Below are 25,641 nucleotides of genomic sequence, written 5' to 3'. Positions count from 1 at the left end.
CATTTACTGGAGCAGGTATAGCCAGAAGAACTTCTACCAGAAACAGAAGAAATTGGTATTTCCCCACGCCTTGTTCTATCTTGGAAGGTTATTTTGGAAACAAGAAAACGCAGCACCTAGTCTATTGGATAAGGAACATCTGCTTCTCTGTGATTCTTATAATATGAGGTATCATACCAAACTAACAAAGGGTTCTCTCTCCTACTCGGTTGTAACTGATCCCTCAGTTTTGAGAGCAGATTTTCAGCTGAAATATTTCCATCTCGGCCTCTGTCCCAGTTTATTTCAGTTTCCCACAGACCTGCTGAGCTCCATTGTTGTTGCAAATGAGAAATAGGAAAAAAAAAAATTATCCTGAAGTTTCAGGGCAAGATGTGTTTGAAAAATAAATTAATTACTCATTGGACTTTAAAAGGGTAGGTCACAGAGTACTGAAAAGAATTAAAAAACCATAAAGTTTTTAGTAGAACTTTGGAAGTTCACAAACTTATTAGAAATCCTCAGGAAGAAGGAAAAAATTGACTGAAAGTTAACTGATTAAGACATATCTAACTCTGGTGAAAAAAGAAATAGTTAAAGAAACAGATTGGCCACTTGGAGACATAAACCAAATGACAAAAACCACCCACAGAAGTCAGTGAAGAATGTAGTCTTGATATGACAAGGGTAAGTGGATGTACAAGCTAATTTGTGTCACAGAGGTGGACAGAATTAGTGAGAATATTTTGAGAATATTCAGTGGAAAGAAACCCAAAACATAAGCAGTGTAAGAGGAAGAATTTACAGAGAAAAAAAAAAGGGTTATTTACACCAAGCTTCCTCCTAGAAAGCACGTAATGAGAAGTATTTGTAATCATTAGCAAAAAAAAATTAAAATAGAAAAAAGTAGAAGTTCTGCAGTGCTGCTGGCTGGCTTCCAGACCAAGGGCCAGTCCAATGCCTCTTCCTCCCACTCCTTTTGGTACTAGCAGGAGTCAGAAACTCTGGGGCCAAGAGTGACATTAACAGTGTAAAGATCTTTTTGGATCTTCCAAGCAGAGTTGTATTGAATCCTTATTTTTTTGAGTTTGGTTTTCTCTCTGCCAATTTGTTATTTCTTATTTTCAGGATATGTCAGGATTGCTTATTTCTGCCTTTCAGTGTTTTCTGTCTTTCTTATCTTTTATTACTCCTATGAATTTTTGGTCTCTATTCTTTTCTTCCAGGAGAACAATTTCCTCCCTTCCTGATTGCTCTTCTGTAACTGCTTCTCCATCTTCCTCCTAATCTGTGCCTGTCATATCTGCTTTTCCTCACAGAACTCCTTGTCCAGGTTTCTTTTTTCAAAGGTAAAAGAAATTCAAGAAGTTAGAAACTATTTGTTCTAATATTTTGTGAATTATTTGTTCTTCTGTTTTCCATGTTATCTCTTCCCTCAAAGACTTGTGTTCTGCCATCTGCTTAATTCATAGGTGCTTTTGTATAATCTCTGTTGAAAAATTAATTATGTGCAAAATCTCTGTCATGATCTTCACTAACAGAATGGTGATTAATAACATGTTGGCATAAGTCAGAAGTGACTCAGAGAGTTTTGGAAAGATGCAAAGTTTCAAATGCATTCTTGAGCATGCAATACGACCTTGAATATCTGTTGTCACCTAGAAGTGGAACACACTTAAGTAGCACCACTGCAATTGAGAGATGAACCTTCCCTGTCTAAAGGGTCTGTCACAACAATTACTGTGAACAGACTTGAGAGAAACCAGTGCTTGGAGTTTGGTTTAATAGGAACCCTATAAGTACAGTCCTACCCTACAATTTTTGCTTTCAGTTAAGGGAGAGGCTTCTTAACGGAGCTGTATGATGGCAGTTTTCCAGATGGGATTTATTTATTAAGAGCAGTGTACATGTGTATTGCCTAATGCAAGCCAAAATGAGACCTTCTTCAGCAGAAAGTACAAACTGAAAAGTAGCACTGTATGAGGGAATACTGAGCTCAAAGACACCAAGCACCTGGCATCTGGTATTTATCTAAGCATTGTATTCGGCTTTGGCAACTCATCTCAGCAGTATCTGAGAATCTGTTGAGAGTCCAGCTGAGAAACAAGCCATGGTTTGGATGACTACTGGCTTTTCTTGTGGACAAAATTCTTCTTTTAATTAAACCCTGAAGGTCTGATGATGTTAGGTATGTATTATGAATGCCAGTAACAATTTCTCTTTGATCTCAATGGGAAGTGCTCCTGCTTCCAAGATGAAAGACATACCAAAAAGGACATTCCCCACTAAATAGATTTGCTGTCCATAATGACCTAAAGTTCCACAAGTCTTACGTTTCAGGTTTTGCTGCCTACCACCTTTCTCTTGGATAGTCTTAAATAGTACTGAAATTTGTCCTTGTGCGTTATTCAGTAATGACATCAGGTCAAAGTAAACTTAGCATTTCTATCACAATAAACCATTTTCCTATGGTTTACTAGAACAGTCTGAACCTGGCATCTGTAACATTTTCTCTGTGGAATGATTAATATCATGTGAGCCAATGGCTGAAATAATTGCAAATGAAGGAAAAGGAAGTACAGCAAAAGAAATATGGCACTAATGACCAACTTAACAAAGTAAAACTGATACAACTCAGAAAACAGCCGGGCATCAGATGCAGAAAGCAGCAATTCCACCTCTGAAAAGATCAGAGGACCATCTATTGACCAAATAGGATACTGATCCTTTCCCTGCCTAGATATCTCTGTTCTGCCATACCTGCAACCTCCAATGCCATCACCTCTGGGGTTCAGTGCACTGCTCACAAGGTAGTCAACCACCAGAAATGTTCTAGAGTAAAAAAGAGTAAAATGCATGTGGACCTTGCAATGTCTGAATGGACTCAGGATTGTGGGGAGTAGAGTGGTTAAGGACAGCTGAATGAGGTTGCATTTTCTGCCGGGCCTCTCATTACTCCAGATACAGCAGTCCAGTCTGTACAGCTTTGCTTCCCTGTTGCCACATTTCAAATTGGCTTGACTGTTTCTCTTTAAGCTATTTTTTTTCATTCTTGAACTCAAATGATCTTACATATCAAAGGGTTTGTATTTTTTTTGCTGCAGTGAATGTCGCTGACTAGAAGATTTTATGCCTAAAATCTTCCTGTTAAAGATCCAAAAGGGCACTGGATATACTAAGACATGTGCTTGGAACAGTAATAATCATATTTTGTGGCTCTCCTGTTTAATGGTTGACCTGGCCTTTTTCAACTTGAATTTTTACTTTGTATAAAGAACGAAGAAGTTGCATTTATATTAAAAAAAAAAGAAATTACATCCACGTGTCTCTCAGCTGATCTGATCAGCACTACTCAAACTGCCAAGAGTAGGAGAAAAAAATCCCAGTGAGAAATCACCTGAAATCAGAAAGTCACCATGGCAAGCTAGGTTGCCAAGTCAACTTCTTTGTTTGACCCTGGCCAGCTGGTATGGCTCATTCTTTGTAAGGCTCCAAGGCAGATCTGGAGGTTTGTAGTTCTGGCCCAGCCCACAGAGCAATGAGCCTGGTCAGATCAGCAATGCAGAGGTCTCAGCAGGCTCAAAACCCATAGTTTCTGTCAGAGGTGGGAACAAGTGAGATAAATGGAAGTTCTCTTTCATTCCCTCTGCTTTGTTTGTTCACGATTTTGAGTCTGAAAGGCAGATTCTTCAAAACATAGTTATTTTGATTAGAGACAGTTTATTCAGCTGCTTTAATGAGGTGCCAAGAGTAAAGATGTTTAACACACACTGTACAATGAATATGGGTGAGATTTTGCTGAGGTTTTGGATTCAGATGGCAGGAGATTATAAACTAAGCTTATTATATAGGTTTAGAAACAGGCAACAGTAGGGCTTGTTCTAGTTTATGTCCTTTAGAGGACTAGTGAAATAAAGCTTCAGCTTAGGGCTAGTGATCAAATCAGGGTAAGTGCTTGAACTGAGAGGAGCCTGAAAACTAGATATAAATATATATATATAGATCTATAGATCTATAGATGGACAGATTTTTTTCCCCCAGAATGAGATTATAGGTTTTATTTAGGACCCAATGAGTTTATTCTGTCTTTAGTGGTAGCAGTTCCTGGCCTGTGGTTAAGGTTAAGGCTAAGATTAGCATTAGGGTTAACTTTAATGCAGACAGAGCCAAGGACCAGCTCCATGTGAAGCTGCTTGCCTAGTCTTGTGTCACAATGTTGGATTTATAACTAATTCCATTGCCTAGAGAGGATGATCAGTTAGGTTCAAATTTGTGTTTTAACTGGCGGTGTTTAAGAAGTTTGAGCTGCACAAAACTGAAATATGTTTCCCTTTCACAGAAAAAAGAACAAATGCCAACAGAAACACCCTAATTAGGTTCTTTTAGTTGCCGAGAATTTCAGATTAGAGGAAAATCAGTATATTACTGGATAGAAATTAGTGTTCCAACAAGTCACACGCTGCAGAACTAGAAGTCCATGAAAGGGAAAAGCTGACCATGTGGATAAATCAGGCCTCTTGCCTGAACCCAGTCTCTCTAGGTTATCTGCAATGCTATGGTTAAAGACTCAGGACAGCAGGACCTAACCAGAATTGCGAAACACTTGGGAAGCCATGGTGGTGGATGTGAGTTAGTGCCAAGACGAGATCTCATGACGGGGTAACTGGTTTGTGGATAAATACAGGACAATGATTAGGGATCACAATTTCACTTGCTGGCAGAACTAAGAATTAACTTTTGAATTAGCAATACTGTGTCATAGCTAATGAGTTTCCAGGAGCTAATGGGTATGGGTTGACAGTGTCAGCAAGGGCTGGTGCTATGGGGTTAGATGTGGGTGATAGAAAAAGATGTTCCCAACACTGGCTTAGTCATAACTCCTTGGCTTTCCACTCTGATCATTTCTGCCTGATCAGAGATCTTAAGCTCAGGGCTAGCTGTAGTGCTGGAATGTGCCCTAGAATGGATTTTGAATCCATGTTGCATGCTAGGCAGGAGCACTGGGGATTTCATGCAGGAAGGAGTTTCTGTGAGTCACACTGCTCTGGTATCTGGAGTCTATCTCCTCTGGAGTAAAGGGGAGGATGGGCGCCAAGGTTAGGCAATGGCCTAATGTTGTCTGAGTGAAAATGCAGATTTAGAGCTAGCACTGACAGGGCCAAGTGTATTTGTGTCACACAGGACTTGCAAACATTGCCATTTCATGTGCATTGCCAACTTTTATAATTTTTTTAGTGATTCTAGAAGAAAGTTTGTTTTCACTAGAAATATTGCTGGTTTGGATATGTGATATTCCCTTCCCAAAGCAGTGATACTACTCAATCATAACAAGTCTTCACATATATGTGAATTATCTTGAAAATTTCTGTGGTATTAGATAATTATTTATGGCTATTAATATTACTCTTTTTTAATGTGTTACAAGAATAGATGCTCTCTATTAAGTCAGAGCATTAGGGGCAGGTTTACGCTCTGTAGTTTTAACTTGAGACAAAAGTTCTCCTCTGTGTGGATATTGTTTTTCTCCATGTGGATGTATTAGAATTACTGTGCCATATGTGTGATGGGGTACAACTCTCTTGCTTCCCTATAAGAAGAATGATGGGCTCAGGAAGCAATTTCAAGAAAGAAGTTTGGATTTATGTCCTCTTCTTATTCTTGTGGTAGTGAGAAACAGCATAATTCAGCAGCAGCAGAAGAGTTCTCACCATAATCCCTTCTCACAATAAACAGAGTTATCTTGTTTCTTGAGTTAAATTCACACCAATAAACATACAAATGGGTTCCCACAAGAACATGCCCAAGGCAGTCCTCCACAGTCTAAAAACCATCCTAAAAACTATCTGAAAAATGTCCTAAGTACAGAAATTATCAGGTTTTTGTACTTGTCCTGCAGCTTAATGCTTCACTTCTACTGTGAAGTTTCTAACGCTAAGGATTCCAGAGTACTCCTAAGTATCTGTAACCTATAATTCACTATAATTTTATTCTGTTTCATGTAGGAATAAAATCTTTTATCACTTTGATGACGCTATAGTAAAAAAAGGAAAAGTTGCTGAGAGTAAAATGCTGAAGCAAGTGGTAAGATTTTAGAAATATGTAATAATAGTGCCCATGTTGACAATAGGGGAAATATTCACATGTATAAGGTTTTATTCATAATGTATCAATGTGGCTGATAATTAACTGTAATGCTGCAAAAGGTCAATTACATGTTCATTACAAAATAGGTCCCTTTACAGGCTAGTCCCTCAAAATCAAACTGTTCACAATTTTCTATATCTCATTTTGATGCCAAAGGATACAGACGATGCTAAAATACTTTTGTCTTCTATAGGACGTAATTTTTCCTGCCGCACTCGTAATCATGTAATCTCCCTACATTCAGATCTCCCTTTTTTTCTGAGCATTTTTGTGACATTTGGCATGCCTTTTATATTTTAATTGTGATTTAAGATGATGGCATAGCTAGCAGTAAATGCTTCACTTTTTCCATAGCTGCACATAAATCTGGTATTTTCAGTAAAGTTTAGGGAAATTGGACAGTCAAATCCCAATATATTTCAGTGGATGCTGGACACAGAACTGGCTCTGCTGCTTTGAAAATCCCAAGAGACTTACAATTTTCTTTGCTTTTACTAATTAAATAGATCAGTCTTTTTAAGTGAAATATTTAGAAACTAACTGAAACACCTGTTCTAAATAGATCTAAATATTACAAAATCTAGCCATATAGGTCTTGTAACAGCGTCTATACTCTCTGTTCCATCACTCCTCCCTTTGTAAACTAAGGACCTGAGGAGTCAGCAACTGAAGTCAATGGAAAGTGAAGCTGCTGAGCAACTCTGTAAACAAACTCTGACAGCTCAGTGAGGTATTCACAGAAAAACATCCAAAAATGTGCTTTCTGTTTGTGCAGTGCCTAAGCGCTCCATGGCTGATATCAACTGTAAGTGGAACTGCAGTGCACTCTGGAACAAGGGGAGATGTGTAAGCCATGGGGCCCCTTCAGCCTCCCAGCCCTCAGGTGTACAGAGAAATAACTGTAATGTGAGCATGGGCAGTCTCCAGCTCCAAAGGCAAAGGTACCAATAGTTATGGGTGCTCATTAATTCCAAACCAAAACTAAGGCAGAACACAACTCCTTTTTCTCAGAAGTTTTCACTGCTTTTTTTTTAATAAAGTTTAATACATGCTGTAGGATATATTCATGTCAATTTTTGTGTTCCGTTCATTTTCAGAAGTGCTAGCCTCAAAGAGTATTTTCACAGTGTAAAATTAGAAAGCTATTCAGAATAAGTAATAAGTCAGCATTTTACTTCTTAACTGTTTGGTTTTGTTTTTTGGTTTTTTGTTTTTTTTTTTTTTCAAATGGATTTTACACATTCTGCTAATTTTATCCCTCTTCAGCAAGCAGTGATGTTTCTCTTAGTACTGAGGGATTTTTGAAGGGTAGATTCACTTAGGCAATAGATTCAAATGCTTGGTTACTTTAATGGAATAAACTGGTTTCAGAATATTTCAGAACCTTAGCCCTGGAGAAATCCATTTTCCTATTCTGATAGTTACACAATGACAAATCCATTTCTTCAGTAGTTATCAGATGGTGCATCTTTACACAGCTGTGACCAAGTATTTGTGGGTGGGAAACACTTGGTTTTTTTACATCTTCTCACCCATTCTTGACTGATCTACTCAGAGTGCTCCAAGGACTGAGGGAACACAAGGCAACATCCATGAAAGCAGTCGATCTGGTGTAGGGCTGGGACTTCTAAGATACAGCTGTGCATGGAAACAAAATCTGAAGAATGGGGGGGGGTGGGGAGGGGGAATCTGCTGATAATGAAATGGATTATGCACGTCCTTTTTCACTTCACAATTCCTGGTTGTGGGAGGTGCCACACTATTCTGAGGGGACAATGTAGGGACGGAGATGATATAGAGCCTGTGTAGGAGAGCTACAAGATGCCAACTTTTCCTACCCTACCTTGGCTTCTGTTACAAGCTGGTAGGTAACCTGCAGATGCAAGTCATGCAGAAAGAGAAAAGTACATTTATTTAGGCCTTGGTCCATGACTTAAAATGCTGGGGTGTTTTTCTATGTATTAAAGGAAACCTGATGATTTCATTTTGATCTAATGTCCCCACTGCTCTCACCTCTCCCTACCTGTTATGACTCAGCTAACTCAGAACACCAAAACCATAAAAATTTTACAAGTATTTTACATCCTATATGACTGAGTTGCTAAACGTGTGCTGTGAAGCTTTGATACAGTTTAGATGGCAAAACAGTTTCTGTTAAATAAAATCCTGTTGTGTAGGCATACAGTTTGTGGGGATTGGGATGGGGTTGTGCTGTGGCACACGGCGTGTGGGCATTGGGATGGGGCCGTGCTGTAGCACACAGTGTGTGGGGATTGGGATGGGGCCGGGCTGTGGCACACGGCGTGTGGGCATTGGGATGGGGCCGTGCTGTAGCACACAGTGTGTGGTTATTGGGATGGGGCCGTGCTGTAGCACACAGTTTGTGGGGATTGGGATGGGGCCGGGCTGTGGCACACGGTGTGTGGGGATTGGGATGGGGCCGGTGTTGTCTTTATGAAAGACAACCCGGAGCCTGGTTCAGATAAGGCAGCACGGCGGCCTGGTCTCGTCCAAGCCACTCGGGCTAATCAACACACGCAGATGCCAATATGGCAGACGGTTGAAAAGCGTTTATTCTCCTATTTCGTGGGTTTATATAGGTTTAGGAGTCTTTGCTACGTCAGAGGGGGGTTTGGGGTCTCGGAGGATAGTGGGTAGTAGAACTTTACCAGAACAGGTGTGGCTACATTCTTTTCTGACTCCTGGGGTAGCAGATAAGCAGGGGAGAGAGAAGGGGGGAAGGGTCCTATCTTTCCCGTGACATTCCGGTAATCTTCCGCTCCGCCTGTCCCTATCTTACCACATCTCCCCCCTCTTTATCATATACAAAATGAGGTAGTTGTAAATAGAGACATTGGAGTGAGGTACAGACTTGTAACTTGTTAAGGAAAGGGTGGTTTAGTAGATCAGGGTAGATTTTTTAAGGCAGGTGCTGAAGGCTTTAGCTACTGACTGTGTTTGCAGTTTTTTGGTTTATAGCATTTGTTGGTGGCCTACGAACAGAATGTTTGCTCTTTCCAGACGGGCTTGAACAAACGAGACTAGTTTGTTCAGCAGGCATGGTCCTATGGTAATAGCTAAAAGCAGTATTGCCAGTGGACCTACCAGGGCGGAAATTAAAGTGGTGAGCCAAGGTGATTGATTGAACCAGGATTCGAACCAGCTCTGCTGGGTCTCCCTGTCTCTCTTTCTCTGAGCCAGTCTGTCTCGGAGTTCTGCCATGGAGTCTTTAACGACTCCCGTATGATCTGCATAAAAGCAGCATTCCTCCTTCAACGCTGCACACAATCCTCCCTGCTGCATAAATAAAAGGTCAAGTCCTCGCCTATTTTGTAAAACTACTTCTGAAAGTGAAGAGACTGATTTCTCTAGATAGGAGATGGATTTCTCGATCCTCTGCAGGTCCTCGTCGATGGTCATTTGCAGCTGGGAGAGTCCGTGTTGCTGGGTCGCGATGGCTGAGACGCCCGTGGCGGTGCCAGCTGCTCCCAGGCCGAGCAGCATTGCGATAGTTATACCTGTGATTATTTCCCTTTTGTGGAGTCTGTTAGGTTCCTCGAGAAGATGGTATATTTCTTCGTCTGAGTGATACAAAACCCTGGGGACAATCAGAACTTGGACACAGAAATCAGTAGAATCATTGAATTTGTCAAGGAACACACAAGGACTCACTCCGGACCTTTGGCAAACCCACATCCCAGACGCAGATGGGATCACCCACTTGCTAGTTTTTCTGTTAGGTTTGACAACTTTAGTGCAGAAGTTGCCTTTCTGCTTCGCTAAGGTTGCATTCCCAAAACATCTGCCCTGTCCTGTGATTTGACTCAGGGTGATTCCTCTGCGGGGAGTGTCCCACCTGCACTGGTGAGGGGCGCTGGCCGAGGAGTAACTGAAGGGGGTGTCCAAAGCGATGCCTTCATAAAAAGGGGGTTTGATATCATAGCAAAGCCAACAGGGGTTAGTTAGGTTCGGTTTGGTTTCGTTTAGGGTTAAAAAGGTAGCTTCTAGCATACGAAAGATTGGGTTTGGGTCTGACTCAGCCATGCGGCCTATCTGGGGGGTATCTGCAAGGCCGGTCGGGGTGTCAGTGGCTTTTGGGGTCAGGGTTTTGAGGTGGGTTGTGTTTTTCCCTCCCAGCACATTCCTGATAATTTTGTTGGGTCCCACTGGTCGAGGCGTTGGCGGCTGGAGCCTGATAATTCTCACATTCACCCACCTCCTCGGTCCTTTGAGGACCACTGTCCATGTTCTACCCGTGGCCCAGCTAGGGTGATCTGGCTGTAGGACAGTCATGTTATAACTTACGCATGCCCGTTGTCTAGGCTGTGCAGTGTGGTCTCCGCAGCCAAAGGGTGCCCAGGTGAACTGTAAGAATTTGTCGGGCTCCTGTGGTTGCCACCCGTCTGCCCATGGTCTGGCATCTGTAACAATGGTTTCGCAACCCCAATACCCACAATGCCCCCATCCCGGGTAGTCACAGTACCTTTTCCCTGGGTTGGATGCTGGGCACCAGTAAGATATGTACATGAGTATGATGTGTGGGCTTGAGGGCCGTATTTTCGGTTGCCCTGGAAACAGATCGGCTATATGGAATACGAAGGATGGAGCGTTTGCGGTGGTGACCTCTTTGAACACCTTGTCGCTTGAGAGATGTTGCATGACCCATCTGAACGGCTGGTGAGGATAGTGGCCTGGGTCGGCTTGCCCCCCGGCCACAAACCCCATCAGCAGGATTGCACAGAGACACTGCACATGTCTGGGTCTCACCGCCGTGGGACGCTCAGGCTTTGTCTGGTGGCTTGGTGGTCCGTTGTCTCCCTCTGGAGCAGGTGTGTGTGTGTCGTGGGGACGGTCCACGAGCGTGTCCTGCGAACGAAAACTCACAGTTTTCCATTAGTTTCATTCTTAAGGTCAGGTTTGATCGACCTGAGTGGACACCACCTGATCTTGCCCTCCTTTTTAACTGCCGCGTACCCCCGTCCCGTAAGCACCAGTCTCCAGCCCCGTTCCCACTCGCCTAGCTCGTTTTTGACCATGACCTGTGGGCCCTCCTCTAGTGTCTGGGTGGCCCAGTGTTTTCGAATGGGACTGTTTGCTTCATCTCCCCTAGGGAATTGGTTCAGTGCTAGCAGCGCGGTTGCTAGCATGCGTGTCTGGTCTCCTGAGGGGATGGAATTGGTAAAGCCCTCTGCCTTTGCCAACACTTCTAACTTGGCTTTTAGGGTTTGATTTGCTCGCTCGACAATGGCCTGTCCGGTGCTGTTATATGGGATTCCTTGTGCTAAGGTGATACCCCACACTGAGGCGAATTTTCGCACCGATTTAGAGATAAAATTGGAAGCATTGTCAGTTTTAATTTGCTTGGGGATACCAAGCCATGCCATAACTGTCAGCCAGTGCTGGATCGTGGCCTTCGAGTTGGGTTTGAGATGCTGTGTCGCTATGATCACTCCGCTGTAGGTGTCCACTGTCACTGCAAGCCATGCTCGGGGCTTCAGCAGTTCGCAGAGGGTGAAGTCTGACTGCCAGATTTCTGATGCCTTGAGGCCTCTCGGGTTGACTCCACCGGTCCATAGGGGTGACTTCTGGCAGTGAGGGCAGGTGGCCACTACGTGTCTCGCGTCTGCTGTCGAGATCCCGCATCTTTTTGCCAGTGCTTTGGCCCCTATGTGGAGTGACTCGTGCAGCTGACGAGCTTCCTGCAGTGTCCACACTCCCTTCGCTGCGGCATCTGCTTTGTCGTTGCCAGTCTGGAAGAAGCCCTTGACTGGGTTATGGCTGTTGACGTGGATGACGGACACGGTGCCCTGGCGTGAGGAGAGTGCCTCTTCAAGCATGGAGGCCGTCGTGGATGTTGACACACCTGGTCTTGACATGGCTAGGCAGAGCTTTGCCACGAATATAGAGTCTGTCACGATGTTGAGGTGTTCGTCCTGGAAAAGTCCGCATGCCAAGACCACTGCTGCTGCTTCCAGCTGTTGCACTGACAGCGTGGGGTCACACGTTTTGACACAATGCCATGTTTCTCCTGCCTGCCACACTGCTGCTGCGGTAGAAGTCATGGAGGAGGCGTCTGTAAAGACCGTTGGTCCTGGTTGCGGTCGGTCCATGACCTTTGGTGGCACATCTATGTCGACGATGGTCAGTAGCTGGGTCCAGGGTGGTTTGGTGGCGTAGGAGATTTCTCCTCCGAAGCCGGTGAGAGCGAGGGCTAGGTGTTCCGATATTGCAGTTGACTCCGTGGTCGGTCGCTTGCGAAAGGGGAGGTGGATCCTTGCCGGCTCGGTTCCCAGGTGTCTCAGGGCGAGTCTCCTGCCTTTCGTGATGAGGTTAGCAATGCACTCAACTCCTGGGGAGAATGCGTGAGTCGGTCTTCCGAGGACCACCCACTGGATCGGCTGGGATTTCTCGGAAGGTCCTTGGGCAAGTGCTCCCACTCCTCCCTTCTGCGTGAAGTGGACGTATAAGTCCAGTGGTACGCCCGGGTTCCACCTGGCAAGCAGGCTGGTGGACATCTGACGTTCGATGAAGTCGAGGGATTTCGTTGCTTGCGGCGTCAGCTCCTTGGGGTCCCACGGGTGCTTTCCTTTCAGGAGGTCATACAGGGGGTCCATGACCTCTGGCGGAACTAGGATGATGTTGCGGAGCCACTGCAGAGATCCTACGAGTCGCTGCATGTCGTGGAGGGTCTTGATGTCTCGGCGGACCTTTATCCTGGGTGGGGTCACGTAGGAGTTTGTGATCCCCACTCCCAGGAAGGTCACGCACGGTCCTCTCTTGATCTTCGTGTTCGCGATCTCGAAGCCGTTGGCCTGGAGGGTTTCCGTGATCGTGGACACTAGGTGATCCACTTGGCTTGCCGATGGTGCGGCGACGAGGATGTCGTCCATGTACTGAATGATGGTCGCAGCAGGGTGGGAGTGTCGGACTGGCATCAGTGCCCTGTCCACGGTGATCTGGCATATGGTCGGGCTATCCACAAGGCCTTGAGGTAGCACCTTCCATTGGAAGCGGAGGTTAGGTCGCTCGCCGTTCGGGAACACGATGGAGAAGGCGAACCGTTCTTTGTCCTCGGCATGCAGGGGTATTGAAAAGAAGCAGTCTTTGATGTCCAGCACTGCGCACGGCTGCCCTTCGGGGATGGCTGAGTTCGCGGGCAGCAGTGTCTGAACTGGACCCATGGGCTGAATTGTTTTGTTTACCTCCCTCAGGTCGTGGACGAGGCGGTAGCCTTCTCCTGATCTCTTGGGGATTACAAACACAGGGGTGTTCCACGGGCTGGTGGAGGGTTCTATGTGACCCTTTTGTAGCTCGCGGTCGACCAGTTCCAGCAAGGCTGTCATTCGAGGCTTTGACAGGGGCCACTGCTCGACCCATACGGGGTCTGGTGATTTCCAAGTGAGTTTGATTGGCAGCAGTGGGTGCACAGCAGTGGCCCTCATCATAAATTTGTAATCCTGACTCCTAGCATGGCGAGAACGTCCCTCCCTATCAGGGGTGGGGAGTTTTGCAAGATATAGGGGTGGATTGCTACTGTTTGTTCTGGTCCTTTCTTTGTATGGAGCGTTATAGCTACCAATTGGGTGCTTTTCCAAGCCCGGGACAGCCCCCCCACCCCGTTCACTGGGGATACTTCCTTGTACGGCCAGTGTCGGGGCCACAGGGCTTGGGGTAGGATTGTGCAGTCTGCTCCTGTGTCTGCCCAAAACTGAAGTCCTATTACATGAGGGTCCTGACTGTCATAAAGGCGGCATGTCCCCCAGATTTTCGGGGGTTCCCTCCCTATTTTTAGGGCCAGGGCCACCCAGGGGTTGTCCCGACCTGAGGCGCCCCCTGCTGACCCTGTGGCACAGGCGCTGCTTGCGGTGGCGGTGGGTACGAAGGCGCCGCGGGCTGTGCCGTGATACTCGCTGGCAGGGGTATGAAGTTGGCTGCTTCCTGTGGGAGAATGGGGTACGAGGGCTCCCCGCCCCATTGGGGGTTGGCATGGATGGGCCGCCTCATATTCGCAGCGGGAGGGGGCTGGGTGCGGCCCGCTGGCCCTCTCCCCTTCCCGTTTCCCTGGGGCCGGGATCTGCATTCCCTAGCCAGATGTCCCTTCCTCCCGCAGCCCCAGCAGGATCCCCGCGGGCGCGTTTGGGGCGGAGGCGCTGCGGCGGGCCGCCGTGCCGGCTGGGGGCAGCTCACCGCGATGTGACCTGCCTCCCCGCACTTGAAACACGCCATGGCATTGGTCAGGGTGTGGACGGCTGCCTGAATGGGCGTCAGGTGTTCCTCCCTCACTACATGTCTGATCATGTCAGCCAGGCTGGCTCCGGCTGGCAGGGAACGTAAGATATCTTTAGTGACGGAGTTACACTGCTGACGCAGGCAGTCGGCCACCACGGGGCCTCTTGCCTCCGCCGGCAGGGTAGAGGAATCTACTGCTGCCTGCAGGCGATCCACAAACTGTGTGAAGCTTTCGCTCTCTGCCTGCCTCACGGTGGACCATGGTGCCGGCTTAGCCACGACTCGGGAGGCGGCGTAAATTGCCTCTCTAGCAGCCCGAGTGGTCGCTCTGACCTCCTCAGCCTGCATCTGTGCGGCTTGCTGCTGTGGCGTGATCATATCATCGTGCTTTCCTATCAGTCTGGATAAGCTCGACCTGTGTAGGGGCTGCCGCGCGCCAGACGCTTGGGCTAGCTGCTTTCTGCAATTATCCTCCCACTCCTGCCTAAAAACGATCATTCCCGCTCCGTCTAATAACATCCGCCCTATCCGTTCGATATCAAAGGGAAGCAAATCATCATTGCTAAAAAGACCATCTATTAACGTAGTAACCATAGCCGAGTTGATCCCCTTTTCCGCAATGGCTTTGACAATTGACTGTATATCTTTTGGGTTTATCGGGGTATAGACCCTTTGTTGGTTCCCTTCCGGACCGGAAAGCCGGACTGGGAACGCTTGTATGGTGGCCGCCGGGGACCATTCCGCACAAGCTATCTTTATTTTCCCCCAGTCAGTAAACTGGGCTGATTCGTATTGTATTTGTTTTTCGGCGCGGCTTAGAGCTTTACCCGGCTTTGTTTCAAGCCGTGCCGGTTCCGTTTCGTCTGAATCGGAGCTATCGCTAGCTTCCGTCAGCTCCTCTGAGCTGCTGGAGCTGTTGCTGCTCTCTGAGGCGGAAGACGAATGCCGGCGTACTTCCGGGGCTCCCTGCCGTTTTGTTCGGCCCCGGGCTCGCTCCCCCCCTCGGGGGAGGGGCCGTTCCCGCCCCCCCGGCTCGCCGCGCCTACCGCGGGGGGTGGTTTTTCCCTTATATGGTGGCGGCTCCCGGCGCAGCTGCCGATTGGTTCTGTGTCCCGCGCCGCCCTCCGCCCCTTTCTCCCGCGCGCGCGCATTCCCGAGATCGCGCTCCCCCCCTCGGGTGTTCGCGCCGGGACCGCCCGAGCCCCGCCCCTCTCCCCCGCTCCCGGCGCCATTTTCAAAGGCATAGGGGGGCGGCATGGCCATGCCGTCTTCCCAAACCGCCGTTTCGGCGGCTCTGGCTTCTTTTAGCAGCCCTTGCCAGAAGCGCTCCGCGTGCTCTTGCGTCTCCGGTATCGGATCGCGGGCGGGCGGCGGCGGCGGCTCGGAGGAATTCGCGGTCTCTCGGGGGGTTCGCGCGGGGGGGGGTTTTTGGGGATTTTCCGCGGCGGGGGTGTCGCGGGGGGTTCCTGCGGGGGGGGGTGGGCTCTGATCTGGGGGAGGGGGTGCCGCGCTGAGCCCCCCTGGGTCCCCGCTGCCGGGCAGATCGCTCTCAGGGGCAGTCTGCGTCCCCGCCCCCACCCCAAGTTTAGGAGTAACTAATAAACACGTGCGCGCTGCGCTCCATGTCTCCTGCTCCTCTATCGCTTTGCGTAGGGCTTTTTCTACTTTCCCCCACGCTTTAAGATATCTGCCGCTGCCGGAAGATTTTGTGTCTTCGGCTAGCGCGGCAGTGCATTTGTCCCATATTTCCGGATGTAATACGTCCACAGGACGCTCAATCGCCCCAAGCTCAAGCAATCTCGCCATGGCAAGATGAAAATCCTTGAGCTTACACCCAATACCCCACTGTGAATAAATAGCACTCACGATCCTTGCCATTGCGTCCATGACGCCCGCGGATCCTAGGGGGACGTCTCCCCTTACGCCTGGGTACGGTTCCACCGTCCTGGCCGCTGCTTCTGTCCAGGTGAGACCCGTCCGCCGGGCAAATTTTTCTTCTTTTGTCCCGGGTTTCGGCACCAGTATGTTGTCTTTATGAAAGACAACCCGGAGCCTGGTTCAGATAAGGCAGCACGGCGGCCTGGTCTCGTCCAAGCCACTCGGGCTAATCAACACACGCAGATGCCAATATGGCAGACGGTTGAAAAGCGTTTATTCTCCTATTTCGTGGGTTTATATAGGTTTAGGAGTCTTTGCTACGTCAGAGGGGGGTTTGGGGTCTCGGAGGATAGTGGGTAGTAGAACTTTACCAGAACAGGTGTGGCTACATTCTTTTCTGACTCCTGGGGTAGCAGATAAGCAGGGGAGAGAGAAGGGGGGAAGGGTCCTATCTTTCCCGTGACATTCCGGTAATCTTCCGCTCCGCCTGTCCCTATCTTACCACAGGCCGGGCTGTGGCACACGGCGTGTGGGGATTGGGATGGGGCTGCAGCCCAGCCTCATCCCCAGTGGGCACAGCTGTGAGCAGCAGGTGAGCAGCACTGACAGCAATGAGCCATGGAGTGCCCAGGGGCACTGAGCAACCACCAAAGGGCACAGAGGGCACACAGGGGCACTGCATCAACATGAGAGGATAAAACGTTGGGCTGAAGAACAAGCAGGGTAGCTGCTTGAAGCCTTCTGAAGTGATATGGTGTTACTCTGTATGGGTTGAAGCTCTCTGAAATTGTATGGTGGTGCACTGTGTGTCCTGGCCCTCTTAACTGTGACACTAAGGAATCTGATATAGCCTAATGAAAATTGTAGGTTTAACATTCATGCCTATGTGGTTGTACAGGCTTATGCTGTACTTTGCCTCTTGCAACTCATCCTTCTGAAAAACAGATCACTAGTAAACAAGAAAGTCAAGGTATGATTAGGCTTGCACACCCTATGGCTTGTCCATCCGAAAAGATGGTTTCTGCTATTGAATTTTCCTATTGATCACATTTTTGCATCTCCCTATTTCTTCCAAATAGCTGGTTCTCATAAATTATGCAATGATTGTATCACTCAAAATAAGGACAAGTGATATCCTCCAAAGAATTTATTTGAGGCTTCAACTAGGTCATTTCTGTTTGAGGCCACAGAGGCCATTATTCTTAACATGCCCCAGCAAAAATAGCTATGCTGCACAATGTCTAGGGAAATGAAGAAATTCTTGAGAATCTGGCTAACACGTTTTGTACTGGAAAAGTTACAGAACACATTGAGGAGGAGGCTGTTAGAGAAAAAAAGCCCCACAAAACAAATCTAATAGTTGACATGAAAGATTTAGTTGTCAGAAACCAATGGAGTGTATTTTTTCAATTCTTTTCTGCATATTTCAGTATAAAATTAACTTCTCTCTGGGAAGGTAGAAGAGGAATGAAAGTATCTACCTACAGCTGTCCAAAAAAAATGCATCAATTCATTTTACATCAGCCTTCCAAAGCTGGAGGTAAAAAGAAAAGGGTAATTTATAAGTTCATTTTATATTTCTCTCATTTGTTATTTTAATAATCCAAAATGAACAGTAAGAAGTTAGAAGTAGTGGCATATATATCGTAATCTGAGGCACCAAATTGAATTGGACCCTTGCTGTTCACAAACAGGTTTAGAAGGCCAAAAAAAAAAGCCCAGGGCTAATTCAAGTGTGCTAAAAATCGAAGGGAAAACAACATATACATAACTCAAAGCTAAGCATAATCCAAATAGTTTAGGTACCATCTTTTTTAACCAACATTTTCTGTTGCCCTTTCAGTTTTTACTTTTGAGAAAGGATATTCTGTTCTGCCACTAAACTTTGCAGCTTTAATGGCCACTCTTCTCTAGCTTTTCTTAGCAGCAGATGCAGCACAGTGTGTTTAACAGCAGGAACCTTGGCCTGGGGAGCCATGAGCCCTACTCAGTGAGTACTTCCAGCATGGCTTTTACTCTGTTCCTCCGTGCTGACCCAACAACCTAGCAAACATTTCATTATGTAGGCTCCGTGGGACATGTGGGATGCAGAACAGAGAGCATGAAAGGGTAGGAACACTTCACTATTATTTTCTTATTATTTTGCAGTTACAGAATGCTTGGCAAATGATGGTACACAAAGTTGCAAGGCAGATGCTATAAATTGGGTCAGTATGATATATATGTCTGCCAAAGAGCTGTTTAAGTACATTTTCACTGTTTCCAGCAAAAATAACAAGAGAGAAGTAAAGACATCATGAAGTAATTATGTCATTTGGAAAGAAAATATAGCAGGGATTTTTAAAAGGGAAGAACAAATTGAACACACACCATACTTGAAAACTTAATGGAAAAGGAATAATCAATAACACAAAAACAAAGCCATTATCTTATCCTCAATTCAGTCTGAAATCCAAATTATATCATACGTAGGGTCACTAATGAAAGAAAAGGTGGAAACTGCTGTCTTCAGTTTGGATACATTTCTAATTTCTTCTCAAGGAGCAAGGGGGTTTGTAATGCCAAACATTTTACAAACCAGGGATTAGTTAAAACAGTGGAGCCTTGAAGAGAAAGCTAATCAATTCACCTATAACCACTTGTCTCAAATACAGTAGTGCAGGCTTCAGTCTTGCCTGATCTCTAATATATAGGGGGCTACAAAAATATCCTCATTGCACTGTAGAGTCTCCCAGGCAGAGCTGTTTGGTGTTACTTCCCAAACAGCAATCTGTCCACAAAAGGAAATGCTTACACTGTAAATACATCCATCCAAAAAAGCAAAAATGAAGCTGAATATGTAAAATAACAATTTTTTGGAGATGAGTCTATACACGTGAGAGTAAGGGACAAATGGTCAATGACAAAGGACAGAAGGAAAAAGCAGACTCCATTGTAAGTCTCAGGGAGCTTCCCTGTTCTGAGTGCCAAGAGACAGCAACATGGGAAAATAATGCAAGAACCAAGGGCACTTGATAATGGGCTGGACTGAAAGACTGTGGTTATGATTGTCAGTCCTAAGTGACTAATTAATTCCTTTCCATCTCCAATGTCTCCAATAAAACCTCTTCCCTAAAATAAAAAACAAAAATCTGTAGATGAGCCAAAACAAAAAGGGATGTTTCCTCTAGAAGAGACCCGGGGGCCTTGAGGGCAATGCAAATCAAATGCTTTTGGTTTGGAAGGAATAAGTATTGTTATGGGCTGTGGAGGCAATCAAAATCCCATAAAGGAAACTAGTAAATGCCTTTTTACCCTAAAATTGAGATGATACTTAGCTGTGTAATGTGGAAATACATCTGTGGCATGTGCTTAAAGACCTGTGTATCTCTATGAATGCAATGCTTTATCAGGCCCCATGCTGCAAGTCACTGAGGAGGCTTTACAACTTCTTTTTGGTTTAGTTGCTTTTTGTTTTTTTTTTTTTTTTTCCAATCAAGAGGCTAATAATTTTAAGGATTTGCTAGCAGGTTTTTGTTACAGCTCCTAAAGTTATTTTCTAACATGCCAAACTTGCCATGCTGATCTCTATAGGCCCCTCTGGCTTGTTGCTTCCTAGTGAGGATAGTGTTGGAGCTGACTGAAGTTTTCAGTATCAAATTAAATGTGGCTAGATAGCCCTGTCTCTTCCACAAAGGGAAATATTTCCTATTTGACTGCATTTACATTCCTATTTGCTTTATGCAAATACTTATGAGAACTTTATGGCCCACTGTCTACAACATGCCACTTTTCATGCTATTCCTTTTTTGGTCTGGAAAATTTTTTTGGGTTTTCTTTTTTTTCTTTTTTGTTTTTAATACTATACTCTACAATGCTGTATTACTCACAGATATCTTCCACATTTAACCACTTTATGGGACTGTTTAATGGCTTGAGTTATGCTTAGAACTTGCAAAGTCACAGGTTATCAGCATCAAATGATCTGGTTTTGTGCACTAGTAGGGCCACATTCTGTTCAGGATCTTTCCAATTCTTTTAAGCTATATATTTCTTTGAAAACCAGAACATCTTATAACATGGATTCTTCTTTCTTGAGCTTTGTTTTGAACATCCCCATGATACTGTGTGGGGTAAATCTGAGCAAAAGTGGAAAGGAAATTTCAGAATATCCAGGAAACAGGGAAAACCTGACAGAAAGGTTTCAAAGATTAGCAGAGCTCTCTGAAGTTGAGAAGCAGGAAGAAGGAGTTTGGAAGTAAAAGATAGTTGCACTTTTACCATAAGCTTGGCCCCCAGCTCTGCTTTTGTGCATATGCAGATATGTATGCGTGATGAGGAATTACTTTCCTCGGGTCTTGCATCCTTGTTATTTATTATATCCTAGCAGGATGATGTGATGTGCCAAGATCTCCGCTGGATTTGGCCCAAAATTCCAAAATTAAGTAAGTAAATGGATGCAAGTCAAGTTAAAATTTTTCATTGAATTCAGAAGTCAATTAAGTTTTGCCATAGCTATTCCCTCAGTCCATGTTGCCTGGCTTTCAGCATTACTGAAATGAAATTCAGTGTGGCACTGCAGACCTGGGCTCTGCTCCCAGACATCAATTCTCTGTTTCTGTTCACATTTCTGACCTCCAAGGGGGCTTTTCTTGTTAAACTCTCCCGTTCCACATCAAGAACACACTTTTGGCTCAGGGGACCTAATAAAGCACTAAAAATATTCTTGCACAGTTGTTGTTTTACATCTGTGGTAGGTTTGCATAGGTGGTAAAATCAAAAAGATTCTTCTAGTAACTGCTGAAAAAAAGAGCAAGTGCCTGTCAAGGTAAACAGGCATCCTGACCAGCTCTGAAGTTGCATGGAAGCAAGTTCTATAAAATCCACGGTACGTGACAAATAACTGGCATTCACTTTCTCCTTTCTAGTCTGTGTGGGTAAGAAAAACTGGCACAAATGATGTGGCTACAGTTGAGCAAATTCTTTGAATTTCATCTGGTTTAAATAACTAAAAGGCTTTCTCTCATCTTGAAACTATCTTATGGAACCTATTTATAAAATTTCCTCCCAATATGGGGGTTTGAAACTATGCTTCCTATTGCCCAGTAGGGAGGCTTAGTGTCAGGCCTTGAGTTTTGGGAGTGGTTTGGGAGACTCTTTCTTCTTTCTTTTGATGCTGTTCTTGCATTTATAAATAAAGATTTCATAAGAGGAAGGACAAGAATTCAACAGGACTCCATTCCTAAATGCACAATGTAGCCCACCCATGTATTCAGTCATTTTCAGTCCATCTTAATGACTTCTTCACTACAGGAGACAGGGCAGACGGGGAAAAATGAGGAGTACATCCCAGAGCATGCACCAGTTCAGTTAGACTGTGTTACCACATCTTGAATACTTGACTCCCTGTATTGGCAACTGTAAGTTATAAATAACCATAAAAATAATTTTTCCATAAGCAGAATTATTTGCTTACTCATGTCTGCCAGCTGTCCAAAAGCAACAGGAAGGAATAATAACATGAACCAAGTACAGTTAGATTAGTCTTCTTGACAATATATATCTGGCAGTCATGCAGTGCAGAACAATAAAAATAATAATAAAAAAGGTAAAAGTGGTGTGCTTTACTCTTAATATAGAAGAGAAGAATGGATTTGCCACACCATTTCTAAAATGGGCCTACAGGCTTTTGCTGTGCTGAGCTCAAGGAATGTGGGCCACATAACTTCAGTATAACCAGGAGCTCTAGGATTCCCAGTAAGAAAACTTGTTAAAACCTTTATTCCTAATAAAACTTCTAAATAGGGCTATAATTGTGCCAGGCTTTATTAGTGCATATGCATCCTTCTATTGTATACAGGATCATTGATTAAAAGAAACTTGCTTTGTCCTTCCCTTAAAGAAAGAATATTAAATTAAGCCTGGAATAGAAAAAAAAAAATGCTAAATGTTGTTTAGTTTTAGACTATGCAGTTCCTCTAAGTCAGACTAAAACAAAGAAATTATTGATGCTAACACTCCTTTTGATTGTATAATTTCTATTTTCTCTCTACCATTTATAACATATCTATCTCTTGTGATTGTTTGGAAGATGTGGTTTTTAGTTGCATTTATTGTTTGGATTTACATCATGGATCTGACCCAATGCTACAAGGATTTGCAAATCCTGTTTTGAGTAGATACCTGCTGAGGCAGCAGCACTCCATCTCTGTTTACTGCAGTGGTCTTTGAGCCAGGCTTTGGACATCATTTATATCTCTACTTCCTGTCCTTCCACTTTCTCTTCACATGACAGTAAATAGCTTCCAGAAATGAGAAAGGCTGATAATTTTAGCTGTAGGTTCTGTCAATAGAAATATTTTACACTCTTTTTTTATATTATAAAAAATTTTCTTATGTTCAGCTCTGCCCTGTTTCTTTGTCTTTCTCTTTACACACAAAATTGCTGTAGTGCAGGAAAATACACCAAATCTGCAGAACTTGTTTTAGCTTTCTTTGTTGATCTCATATGCTGAATGATTCCTGGAAGACACATGTTTTTCTCATTCTCATTTCTCATTCTTTCTCACTTGATGTCAATAACTATTGGACAAGGAATCCCAAATTCCTCAGAAATTAAGACACAGGTAAGGAATGACTTTCACACAAACTCTAGGTTAAAGATTTTAAGCATTTCAACTGTGCTGACCTGCATGGCTGGAAAACAAAGTTAACTACAGAAATTGAAATATGTCTGAATTCATACAGATAAAGGAAACAAAGTTTTAACACAGTGAAAATATTGAAAACATTGTGAGAAGAAGCCCTATGCTGTACCATGTTATGCTTTACTTCTGTGAAACTGTGAGTACAGTATTCCTGAAACTGAGAGCACATTTTGGAAGGGAGACTTTTTCACCACTGGATGCAGAAGTGTTTAATTATTTGGAAATCTAGCCACTTAACTCCAAAAACTAATAATAGCAGCATCAATTTTTCCACAAGGAAAACTGTATTTGCCTTTCTGAAAAGCCATAGTCCCTTGAAAAATTGACACTGTTTGACTTGATAGCAGAAATGGCTCCAGCTGGAGGCAGTGTGGTTCCTCCTGCTGGTGAGCTGCCTATCCAGGTGTGCATCCCTGCTGCTGAAAGGAGATGAGAATTCCAAGCCTTCGAATGCTCTGGTCATGATGTTCTGTTTGTGACCCTCTACATTTTAGCTCTGTTGTAGTTTCTGCCTGGTGAAAGGGTTATTTACAGCCCACAGATGAACAGGATCCTCTTGTTTCCTTGTGATGTTAGAATTTCACTTTCCTGAGTAAGAGAAAAGCAGTACAGGGAAGAATGCAGGTAGCCACAGCACCCTGTGGTGCTGGAGCACACTACTGACTCCTGCACTCCTCTCAAAGCCATGGCCAAATTTTTTCTGCCTTCCATCAAAGGCACAGGAGCCATCTTCCCTGAAATTGAGTGACTGTTTTCCCTTGTTTGTATGGAGTAAAATGAGGAAGAGACCTGGAAATAGGTAAAAGCAGCATTATGTCCATGTGCCTAGAATCTCTTGGCATCCATGAATGGTGCATACAAATCATGTGCAGAAATTCAGACATGTGAAGTGAGTATACTCTTGTTACTGGAGATGGAATAGGAGTTCAGGGAGGAAGGGGGAGTGCTGGCATGCTTGGAGACTTGCTCCCTTTCTGAATCAGCGTTTGCAGAAACACTGCTAGCCAGCAGTGTCCCTTCCAGCAGTGCTTTTAAGGGTAATGCAAAACCCATCACAGCCTAGTGCCATTGCAGAGTACAACTTGGCAACCAGCAGCATCAATGGGAGCTCCCAGCCCGTTACCAGGAACCAATATCCAAAAAATACACTGAAGGCCTAAATATTCCTGCACATGCTGAATGCCATTCAATACTTATAGTTCCAGCCTCCAAACGCAGCATTTGGGAGGAAGCTGCTGGGTTCATTTTCTCAGGACAGGAAAAACATATTTCCAAACAGGTTTTAGCCCAGCTTGTTCAGTCTGCCCCAAACAGATTCCCAGAAAAGTTGCATCATGACATCTCCTGCTGGACTCAAAGCAAAAGTCATGCACTCATAATGCTCCCTGCCTTGGAAGGACACAGTGTGGGAAGCAGACAGGTGCAGGACAAACTGCATAGCAGAATTTTGCTTTTACTTTCTTTAACAATATCCACAATGGTGGCAAGGAGGGGAAAAAACAGATCAGTCCTAATGACCTTGTTGATATTCGGCTCAGATTATCAACATGAAGAGAGGAATACTACTTTTCAAAGTATATATGCTGAAATGCTTCTGCCACTGAGCCCTCATTAGTAGAATATGCAGAAGAAGCCCTCACAATTGTATTCACTTCAGAGAGTGAAGAGCTAGTAAACTATCTTTCCTTGAAACTAATACCAAACTAGAACAAGGAAAGGTTTTTAATAAGCATTAGATTAAAATGGAACAAGATCATTACTAGTTTATCAGATTAATTGGTGGGCTCTGCCTCATGTGCCTCAGATACAAGTGGAAACACCTGGTTTCAGGGGTATGGTGGGGCTGGGGGATGTTCAAGTATCTTGCTGCTCTGCTTGAAACACTTGGTTTTTGTTCTGACATTGCTGTATGATAGAAAGTGTGTGGATGACTCATTTTGTAAAGAAGTTCTCCTGAAGGCCCTGGAGAAACATTCTGGAATCATGATTTTGGAGGAAATATTTCATTCTGTTTTCAGTTGAAGTACACCAGAACAGGAGTCTTTGAGAAATAGTGAAAAGGTAGTGATTTATTAATGTGGTGAAACAGGCTGAAGTCCAGTCTCCAAATACTTCTTGCACAGGAATTCATAATGGGTAAGTCACTGTTAGTCTCTACAGAAAAAAGTGCTTTGATATTTTTTTGTTTTGCTTTATAAAAATGTTCCCCTCATTTTTTGGTTTCCTAAATAGCATGAAATACATCCAGTTAAGTCTGTATTAATGATGTATGCTTTTTTGTAATCTCTTTGATTCAACTGTAGCAGTTTAAGAAGCTAGGGAATGATCTTGGGCACTGCAGCAGGAAAACAAAGGAATTGAAGCTGTGCATGAGAAGAAAAGGCCAAACCAATCACTCCACGGGTTTTTTTGTTTTTTTTTTTTAGAGCCAAGAACAATAACTGGTCTATTTTAAAAAGCAAGATGTACCTGTAAAGATATTCTGCTTGGCAAGATCATTAATATTTCCATGAGGTTATGAAATAACATCAGCTTGGTTGTCCACGTTCAGGGATCTCTATACAGTGTTCCCTTGAGTGTTATGGGTACACCCATAACTTCACACTCTACTCTAGGAACATCACTGACACTTTTAAGCCCCTTGATCATTGATTTTCTTTACAGTATTTTGTCTTAACTCAGAAAAGGAAATAGGTATTAAGGAAGTTGTTCAAGTAATCTGTGA

This window comes from Taeniopygia guttata, chromosome 7 (assembly GCF_048771995.1).
Source record: "Taeniopygia guttata chromosome 7, bTaeGut7.mat, whole genome shotgun sequence".
NCBI lineage: Eukaryota > Metazoa > Chordata > Aves > Passeriformes > Estrildidae > Taeniopygia > Taeniopygia guttata.
Note: the sequence above shows the minus strand (reverse complement) of the source record.